At 44.4% G+C, this 8254-nt stretch overlaps 1 long non-coding RNA gene across 1 annotated transcript in view; it reads left to right on the top strand.

Annotated features, from left to right (window-relative positions):
* Window positions 1–508: 508 nt before the first annotated feature.
* LOC132350754 (uncharacterized) overlaps window positions 509–8254 on the top strand; it is a 40369-nt gene continuing 32623 nt past the window's right edge. The window contains exon 1 of the long non-coding RNA XR_009497997.1: window positions 509–608. This is a non-coding gene — a long non-coding RNA (uncharacterized LOC132350754). The remainder of the gene's footprint in view (window positions 609–8254) is intronic.

Below are 8254 nucleotides of genomic sequence, written 5' to 3'. Positions count from 1 at the left end.
TCTCTCAAACAGAAAAAGGATCTCTGTGATTATTGAAGTAGACCTGTTGGAAACCCACATTTTGACTCTAGGGACCCAATGATGGTGATTATTAGTAAATATAATCCACACCCAATAAAACCCCACATGGTAAAACTTATTAGTGACTGAAAACTGATGGAAGGAAAATATGATTTAAAATTTTTTTGATACCCGTTATTTGACTCAGGTCATTTGACCGAGAACCAGTTAAGATCCCCTAAAGAAATCTTACAAAGGCAGACTCTGTAGTCGGTAAATTACGATTTGGACAAGAAAACGTGCCATTTATTTTTTTAAAATTGATTTCAAGTAAAACACTTTCAGGAAATTAAAAATAAACACGGGTATGCAGACCAGGGGTCCTGAGGCCAGGAGGCGCCCCGCCCCGCCCCGCCCCGCCCCGCTCCGCCCCCTCCCTCCCTCCCTCCCGAGGAGCGAGTGCGCAGGCGTGAGCGGAGGCAGGTGAGAGGGCTGCGCCGCTGGGATGCTGGGGCTTCTGCAGACCCGCGTCCTGAGGAAAGGGAAGTGGGAGACCGAGTCGGTCCCCACACTGTGACGCTCCCGGCGGGGGAGCAACGCAGAGACGAGTAAGTGCAGCTCTACCCGCAGCCCCTCACCGCGCGCCCCCCGGCCGCCGCCCCCCGCCTGCCCGACAGCCAGGGGCCCGACTCCTCCAGCCCCGAGGAGCGCGAGCCTCCCTCGCTCCTCGGCTCCGGGGCCGCCGCCACCGGCCGCAGGGTGAGGACGCCGGGCCGGGGCCACGAAGGCGGCCGTTGAGCGGTGGGCGCCCCGCGCGCTCGCAGCCCTCCCTCGTCGGCGCCCCTCGGGCCTCCTCGCGGCGGGGCTGTCCCCACGCGCCCGGGGGGCCGGCCTCTGGGTCTGCGGACGCCGGACTCGGCCCCGTCGCCGCGGGCTCGCGGGGCCTGGACGGGGAGGCGCCGCAGAGGAGCCCGAAGACGGGGCCGCGGGGCGGGCGTCTCGGGCGTCTCGGGCACGGTGGGTCCGGAGGGGTGCAGGGGCCTCTGCTCTCGGGGTGCGCGCGGGTGATGGGTGCGCGCACAGCTCGGGGATCCTGGACCCCCGGCCGCCAGGAGCGGTGTTCAGACGGGGGCCTCTGTGCCCTTTCCTGAAGCCCTCAGGAGGGTCAGCTCCAAAAGGCTGAAGGTTCGCTTTCAGCGTTTTCACCCTTGATTAACTGAAATGACTCGTAACTGACTCGAAGAGCGCTCTCTGGTGGGTAACGTGTGACATACTAACATCTAACCAAAGTTAGAAATAAGGAAATTCTGGGCTTTTTATGTTTTTGCTTATGGAGGGCTCTTTGAACGGTTTATGTTTTTCTTGTTTGTGTAACTCTGTTCCAGCAACAGGCCATCTTTTCGCGAGGCAGTGTTCCTCTTAGTTAAATGATCATTTAAAGATTCGTTTCTGAGCAATTATCATAGATGCTGGAGTATTTGCACATTCTAGTTACTTAGGTGCTAGGTTGTTTTTTGTTTGGGGTTTTTTTGTGCTAAATTTTGCATGAGAAAGGGAAGACTTAGGAATCAGGATAAGTGTTTATTTCATGACACTGTTCTATGCACTATTGCAGTTTTGTATTTATTTATTTAATTTATTGTCTAATTTATTTTTTTGGCTGTGTTGGGTCTTAGTTGCGGCCCGCAGGATCTTCGTTGAGATGTGCGGGCTCTTCGTTGCGGTGCGCGAGCTTCTCTCTAGTTGTGGCGTGCGTGTTTACTCTCTCTAGTTGTGGCACACAGGCTCCAGGGTGCATGGGCTCTGTAGTTTGCAGCACGTGGGCTCTCTAGTTGAGGCGCAAGAGCTCAGTAGTTGTGGCGCGTGGGCCTAGTTGCCCCACGGCATGTGGGATCTTAGTTCCCCGACCAGGGATCAACCGCGCGTCCCCTGCATTGGAAGGTGGATTCTTTACCACTGGACCACAGGGGAAGTCCCAAACTATTGCAGTTTTGAATGTCTAATTGCAGGTAAATCTCAGATTGTCTCCAGCAAATGCATATTTTGTTTGAGAATATGTTTTTTGTTCTGTGGGTTTTTATGTATTATTTGTTGGTACCAAAGAGTCTAGTTATCAGGCTTGAAATCATAATAGAATGTAGTCAAAACTAGTGATTGGTGCAAGATACAGTGTTTGGTAGGACAGGAGTAAGTTGTCTTTCTCTATTGAATTTTTTTCTTGAGTTAGCAAATTTTCCACACAAAACACTCAGGAATGACTTTTTAAAACACTGCAGTTAGGTCTCTGTTAATGAGGAAGCAAGCACATCATTTCATTTTGAAGACAAAGGAATATGCATTTCGAAGATGGGGATCAGGTACATAAGAGTCTCCTGACGTAGAAGTGACTGTGGCCTGTATCCACTAAGAGGCAGCTATTACTGAGTATTTCCCAGGCAGCGTGGGTTTTTAATGATTGCCATCATGGTTTAGTGAATTTTTGACAAGGGCACTTGCCAATGATTGTGTTTTATGAAACAGTACTGCCTGTGGGGACATAAGAGGGGCAGAGAAACATTAATTAGGCATCGACCACAGCAAAGATGAGGCAAAAAGAGCAAAAGAGAGCAAGTGAGAGAAAGAGAAGAGAGACTGAGACAGAGACTGAGAGGGAGAAAAACAGAGATGGACAAAGACAGGTGGACGGAGAGAATCAGAGACAGACAAAAAGATGGACAAAGAAACTGTCAGGGTTGAAGGGGAAAGGAAGATGGAGAGAGAGGGTGTGTTAGCGAGCTCATTCTGGCATTGGGGAAGCAAAAATTGTCTCCTCAGTCACGGATCTTTACTTTGGTTACTAGGAGGATGACTAAAGGAGAAATGATTATTGTCATGGATTGCAGATTGTGTATTTTGTGGAATTCTGTGCTCTTATTCAGAGATAAAAGCATTATTCTTTGTATAGTCTAGAGCCACCCATCAGAGCATACCGCGAGTCTGCCCCAAACTGGTGCTTGGTAGCAGCGCGGGCCCTTTGAACTCCACCTGCTTCTCAGTGTTCCTAAGTTCTTTGGTGAGTTCTCCTGGTAGCTGGACAGCATTACTTTAAGTGCTGTTCTGAGTTTTACTCGAGCTATTTTTCTTGGGACTTGGAGTGCTAAGAGGGTACTGGTTCATTCCCTAGGCAGGGATTCAGGGGGAAATTACTAGGCAAGCACCCGGGGTAAATTTAGAGTGAACTGGGTTGGAGCGAAATGAAATTTGGCTTAAATTGGAAAGATTATGTATATATGTCTGAACACACTGCTTGCTAGTGAAATGAGAGACTGAGCCTGCTCAGCTCTGAAGAAAAGAGGGGTTTGCTCCTTCTGGCCACAGGGTGTTCTCACGCAAGCAGCTGAGAACGTAGTGGAAGTATCTGACAATCAAGCCTCTTGACAATTAGTGGTCCTACAGGGGATTTCACTCTAACCATTAAGTAAATTCTGCTCAGCTGAGGGCACAATAAGACTGATCACCTCGTGCTCTGAGCATCCACAGCAGTTTTTCTGCCATATGGGGAAACTGAGACAAGTAAAAGAGTGGAACAGACTCAAGGGTAACTCCTTAGGGAGCTAGACTCAGAAGCAGCACAAATTTGATCCATCACTCTGCCCTCAGAAGGTTGTTTAGATCGTATCTGAATTAGGTACCAAATTAATAATGAGAAACCATGCCTCGAAAGCCAAACAGCTCCCTTGACAGACAGCTACCCATTGAAACTCAGGCTGACTTCATGTAGAATCGGAACAAAGGCAATGCTTGCAAGCACTTATCTTAACTCTTAAATGGCCAGGATGGAGCTCTTTTGACATTCTAAAACTGTAGAGAAAGCCGGCTTGAGAAAATATCATTTCAAAATTCTGAGCCTGAGAGATAAAGTATTCCTAAGAGAAAGCTTGAAGTTATAACTCTTATTATGTCCTGAAATGTAAACACAGCTTACATCACATGAGACTACAGCCTTGGCTCAATTAGTAGAACTTAAAACTGAAAGGGAAAAAAAAGGAGGTTTTTTAAAACTCAAGCAAGGAAACTGAAATCTCTGTCTTTGTCTCTATGGATGTATGTATGTCTGTGTGTCCAACGTAGTGAAATTTTTTCCCATATTTGCTTCTAAGAGTTTCATAATTTTAGTTCTTACCCTTATGTCTCTGATTGATTTGTGAGTTAACTTTTATAAACAGTGTTTGCAGTGTCCAGCTTCTTTCCTCTGCACGTTCATATCCTGTTCTTCCAGCACCCTTTGTGGACAAGACTGTCTTTCCTGCTTGAATGATTTTGCTACTCTTGTCAAAAGTCATTTGACCATATATGTGAGGGTTTGTTTCTGGGCTCTGAATTCTATTCCGTTGATCTTTAATTCTGTCTTTATGCCAGTACCACATTGTTATGATTCTTCTAATTTTGCAGTAAGATTTGAAATCAGGAAGTGTGCATCCTCCCACAGTGCTTTTCTTCCTCAAAATTGTTGGCTATTTGGGGGTCTATTCAGTGTAAAGTGAAGTTTAGGATGGGGTTTTCCATTTAGGATGGGGTTTTGCTAGGGGTTGCATTGGAGTTGTAAATTTCAGTGGGTAGTATTGAGGTCTTAGCAGGGGTAAGTCTTCCAGTCCGTGAAAATGGGATATGTGTCATTTAGTCTCTTCGCAAAGTTTGGCAGTTTTCCTTGTACAAGGCTTCACCACCTTGGTTACGTTAATTACTAAGTAGTTTATTCTTTCTGATGCAGTTGTAAATAAAATTGTTTTCTTAATTTCCTTTTCAGAGTGATCATGTTAGTGTACAGAAATGCACATGATTTTTAATGTTGACTTTGTATCCTGATACTGTGCTGAATTTATTTATTAGTTTGGACATTATTTTTGTGACATCCTTAGGATTTGTACACATGAGATCATGTCATGTGTGAACAGAGATAATTTTACATCTTCCTTTCAAATCACTGGATGTCAGTGATTTATTCATTAATTTTGAAATTTATCTGTCTTTCCTAACAGCTTTGGCTAAAACTACCAGTGCTATGTTGCATAGAAGTGGTAAAACCCAGTATTCTTACATGCTTCCTGATCTCAAAGGAAAAGTTTTCAGTCTTTCATCGTTGAGTGTGATATTGATATGGGCTTTACGTATATGGCTTGAATTCTGTCATGGTAATTTCCTTCAAACCTAGTTTGTTGAGTGTTTTTTTTATCATGAAAGGGTATTGAATTTTTTCAGTTACTTTTTCTGCATTAATTGAGATGATCATGGGTTTTTTCCCCCTGTATTCCATGAATGTGGTGCATTGCACCAATGTATAATATTTTCCTGGGTTGAAGCATTCTTGCATTCCAGGAGAATTCCCACTTGTTCATGGTGTATAATTCTTATTATATAGGTAGATATAAATAATTATTATATAAATAGATATGTATACGCTCCCAACCTCAGCTCAGGCTTCCCGAACCCTGGTAGGGTGGCAGGTGATGTCCAGGACACAGCACTGAACCACAGAAGTTTATGCCTCTAATTAGTCATGATTATTGTTATTACTAATCCATGACTGTTGTTTCACACAGTCGATGACTGTCTGACTGAGACCTGTTTTCCCCCATCTCCTGCCTCCGTCTCTCACATTCCACTCCTTCCTTCTGGGATTCACTCACTTCCTTAAATACATCCTTCCTCACTCTCAGTGAGAGCCTGAGAGGCAAACTCTCTCAGTCTGTTTAATCTGGAAATGTTCTTATTTTGCTTTTATTCTTGAGTGATAGTTTAGAATGAAAAATACATGAACTGTTTCTGTGATGTTTCATCCTTTGTGTCTTCAGAAGGAAAGGGACTCTCTCAGGCCCTTTTTTTATAAGGTGTTCATTGAATTCGTGGGATGACCTAATGACCTAGTCACCTCCCAAAGGCCCCACCCCCCCCATAACATCACCTTAGGGGTTAGGATTTCAGCATATGAATTTGGGGGAAACATACTTATTCAGTCTGCAGCACAGGCCTACAGTTTCCCCCCCTTAGGGTAGTGTCTTTCTTGCTCACGCAGAGCCCAGACAGTAAAGCTTCCTCAGTGAGTAGAATGTTTCTAGTCACTCTTCTGTTAGGGGCACCGTCCACCAGCAGACCTGGCTTTCTGTGTGTGTCCATCCCTGATCCCTGCCTCCTCTCCCACCAAAAGGCAGTGAAACTCAGTCCCTCACCTGGTCCTATGGACCAGTAGCAGGAACTTCACCCTGACAGCTGAAACATTGGTCCCAAAGTTGCACCTGGTTTTCCCTCCTCTCTTCACTCCCCGGGCCTTTCCCGTTCTTTCTTTTGAGCTGGGCTAGGCCATCACAGGTCTGGGTATTTGTAGCACATGGGTGTTTGGACTGTCTGGTCTACATCTCTCCTGGACCGGGGGCTGTCATGTCTCCAGCAGTTGCAATCTGCCTTGTTAACAATGAGAACATACATATGCCTTGAGCAGACGATAGAGTCTGGTTTTGTTTTTTATGTAGTTTTTTTTTTGTTAATGCTGTCTGTACGTGACAAAATAATTCTGGCTCTCCACTGTTTTTTTTTTTTTTTTTTTTAAGTATCCTTTAAAAATACATTAAGGAGTTCTGCGAAGATCGCAGTGGTGGTGGAAGCATGGTCTTGTGTCTTCCAGAATCCCTATATAAGCACAGAACGATACGATATTGAAACCAAAACCTATGGAGAATTTTTACTAGATTAGGTGACAGGGTATTTGTCAGTGCACAATACAAGTGGGAGCACAACAGCCACGAGACCTGCCCAACATCACCATGAGTGTGGGGAAAGTCGAAGGAAGCAACACTGTAACTGGATTCCTGAGGGCCCTGGGCACGCTCTTTATAAGGAGCAGACGAGCCCGCACCAGCCCCTTTCCCAGCAGAGCCCCACGCATGCGCAGTGTAGGGGCCAACTGAGGACCCAAAGGAGGGCCTTGAGCTTGTGCGGTGCTGGCGCCTGGCCAGGACTTGCAGCTGAGACTGGGAGGGACTTGGTTCAGTCCACAGTGAGTGAGGCACAGGTCTCAGGTAAGGCATGAATGCCTATGAATTTTCACACTGAGCCCCCAGAGCTCCATGGGACTGGAGCCCATAGAGAACAGCAACTGTTGGGAGTGAAATGAGCATTAAACAGGATGGGAACAGTAAAGACAAAGGACAGAGAAGCTCCAACTCAGGGCTAGAGCCAGGTGAGGCAAGAAAGGCACTGGCCTCAGGCACAAAATTTCAGGGGCCACCAAAAAAAGTCAGAAATCAAGATAAATGAGGTTTAAAGCAATAATTTTTCAAAAAGCGAATTTTAATGCCAACAAGTCCTCGATGAGCAAAACATCAATTTTTTAAATATAGACTCATTAACAGTTCTGTGCTGAGCCATACTGAGCAAAAGGAAAAATCAGTAATACTGATGCTGTCTTTATTATAGTGTTTCAGTAGAGTGTTCCAGAAGCCCTCCTTGGGGAATGTACTAAAAAATCAGCTTCAGAAACCAAAATAACTAAAGAGGCATTGCAGTAAGAAATACTGTGTCCAGTAAATATATAGTTATTGTAGGATTAAGATCAAATGAGGGATGAAATGAGATTGTAGTACATAATGGCTTTATGTTCTGAGAATGTAGATATGGTGCAAACAATACATGGGGGTAGAGGAGGAGGGAATTGAAATCTGTAAAAAATTTTTTACCATTTTCAGAAAGTCATAACTAGTTCTGGCATTATTTTTTTCCTAGGATACAGTAGTTACCTTATTTTTTATTGAGTTACAACTGACATAATACTATGTTAGTTTCAGATATTCAACATGAAGTTTCGATATTTATAGATATTGGGAAATGATCACCACAATAAGTCTCTTTAACATCTGTCTCCGTACATAGTTATACATTTTATTCTGTAATGAGAACTTTTAAGATCTATTTTCTTAGCAGCTTTCAAATTTGCAATACAATATTATTACTATAGTGTTGCCATTCTGGACATTACATCCCTATGACTTATTTACTTTGTAACTGGAAGTTTGTATCTTTTTACCTTAACCCATTCCACCAATCCTCAAGCTCCTTCCTCTGCAACCACCAATCTGTTCTCTATATTTATGAATGTCGGGTTTTGGAGTTTTTTTTCAATTAAAAAAAAATTATTTAATTTATTTATTTTTGGCTGCATTGGGTCTTCGTTGCTGCACGCGGGCTTTCTCTAGTTGCAGTGAGCGGAGGCTACTCTTCATTG

Source organism: Balaenoptera ricei, chromosome 16 (assembly GCF_028023285.1).
Source record: "Balaenoptera ricei isolate mBalRic1 chromosome 16, mBalRic1.hap2, whole genome shotgun sequence".
NCBI classification, from domain to species: domain Eukaryota; kingdom Metazoa; phylum Chordata; class Mammalia; order Artiodactyla; family Balaenopteridae; genus Balaenoptera; species Balaenoptera ricei.
The sequence above is the reverse complement of the archived record's forward strand: the minus strand, read 5'-3'. Positions and strand labels throughout refer to the sequence as shown.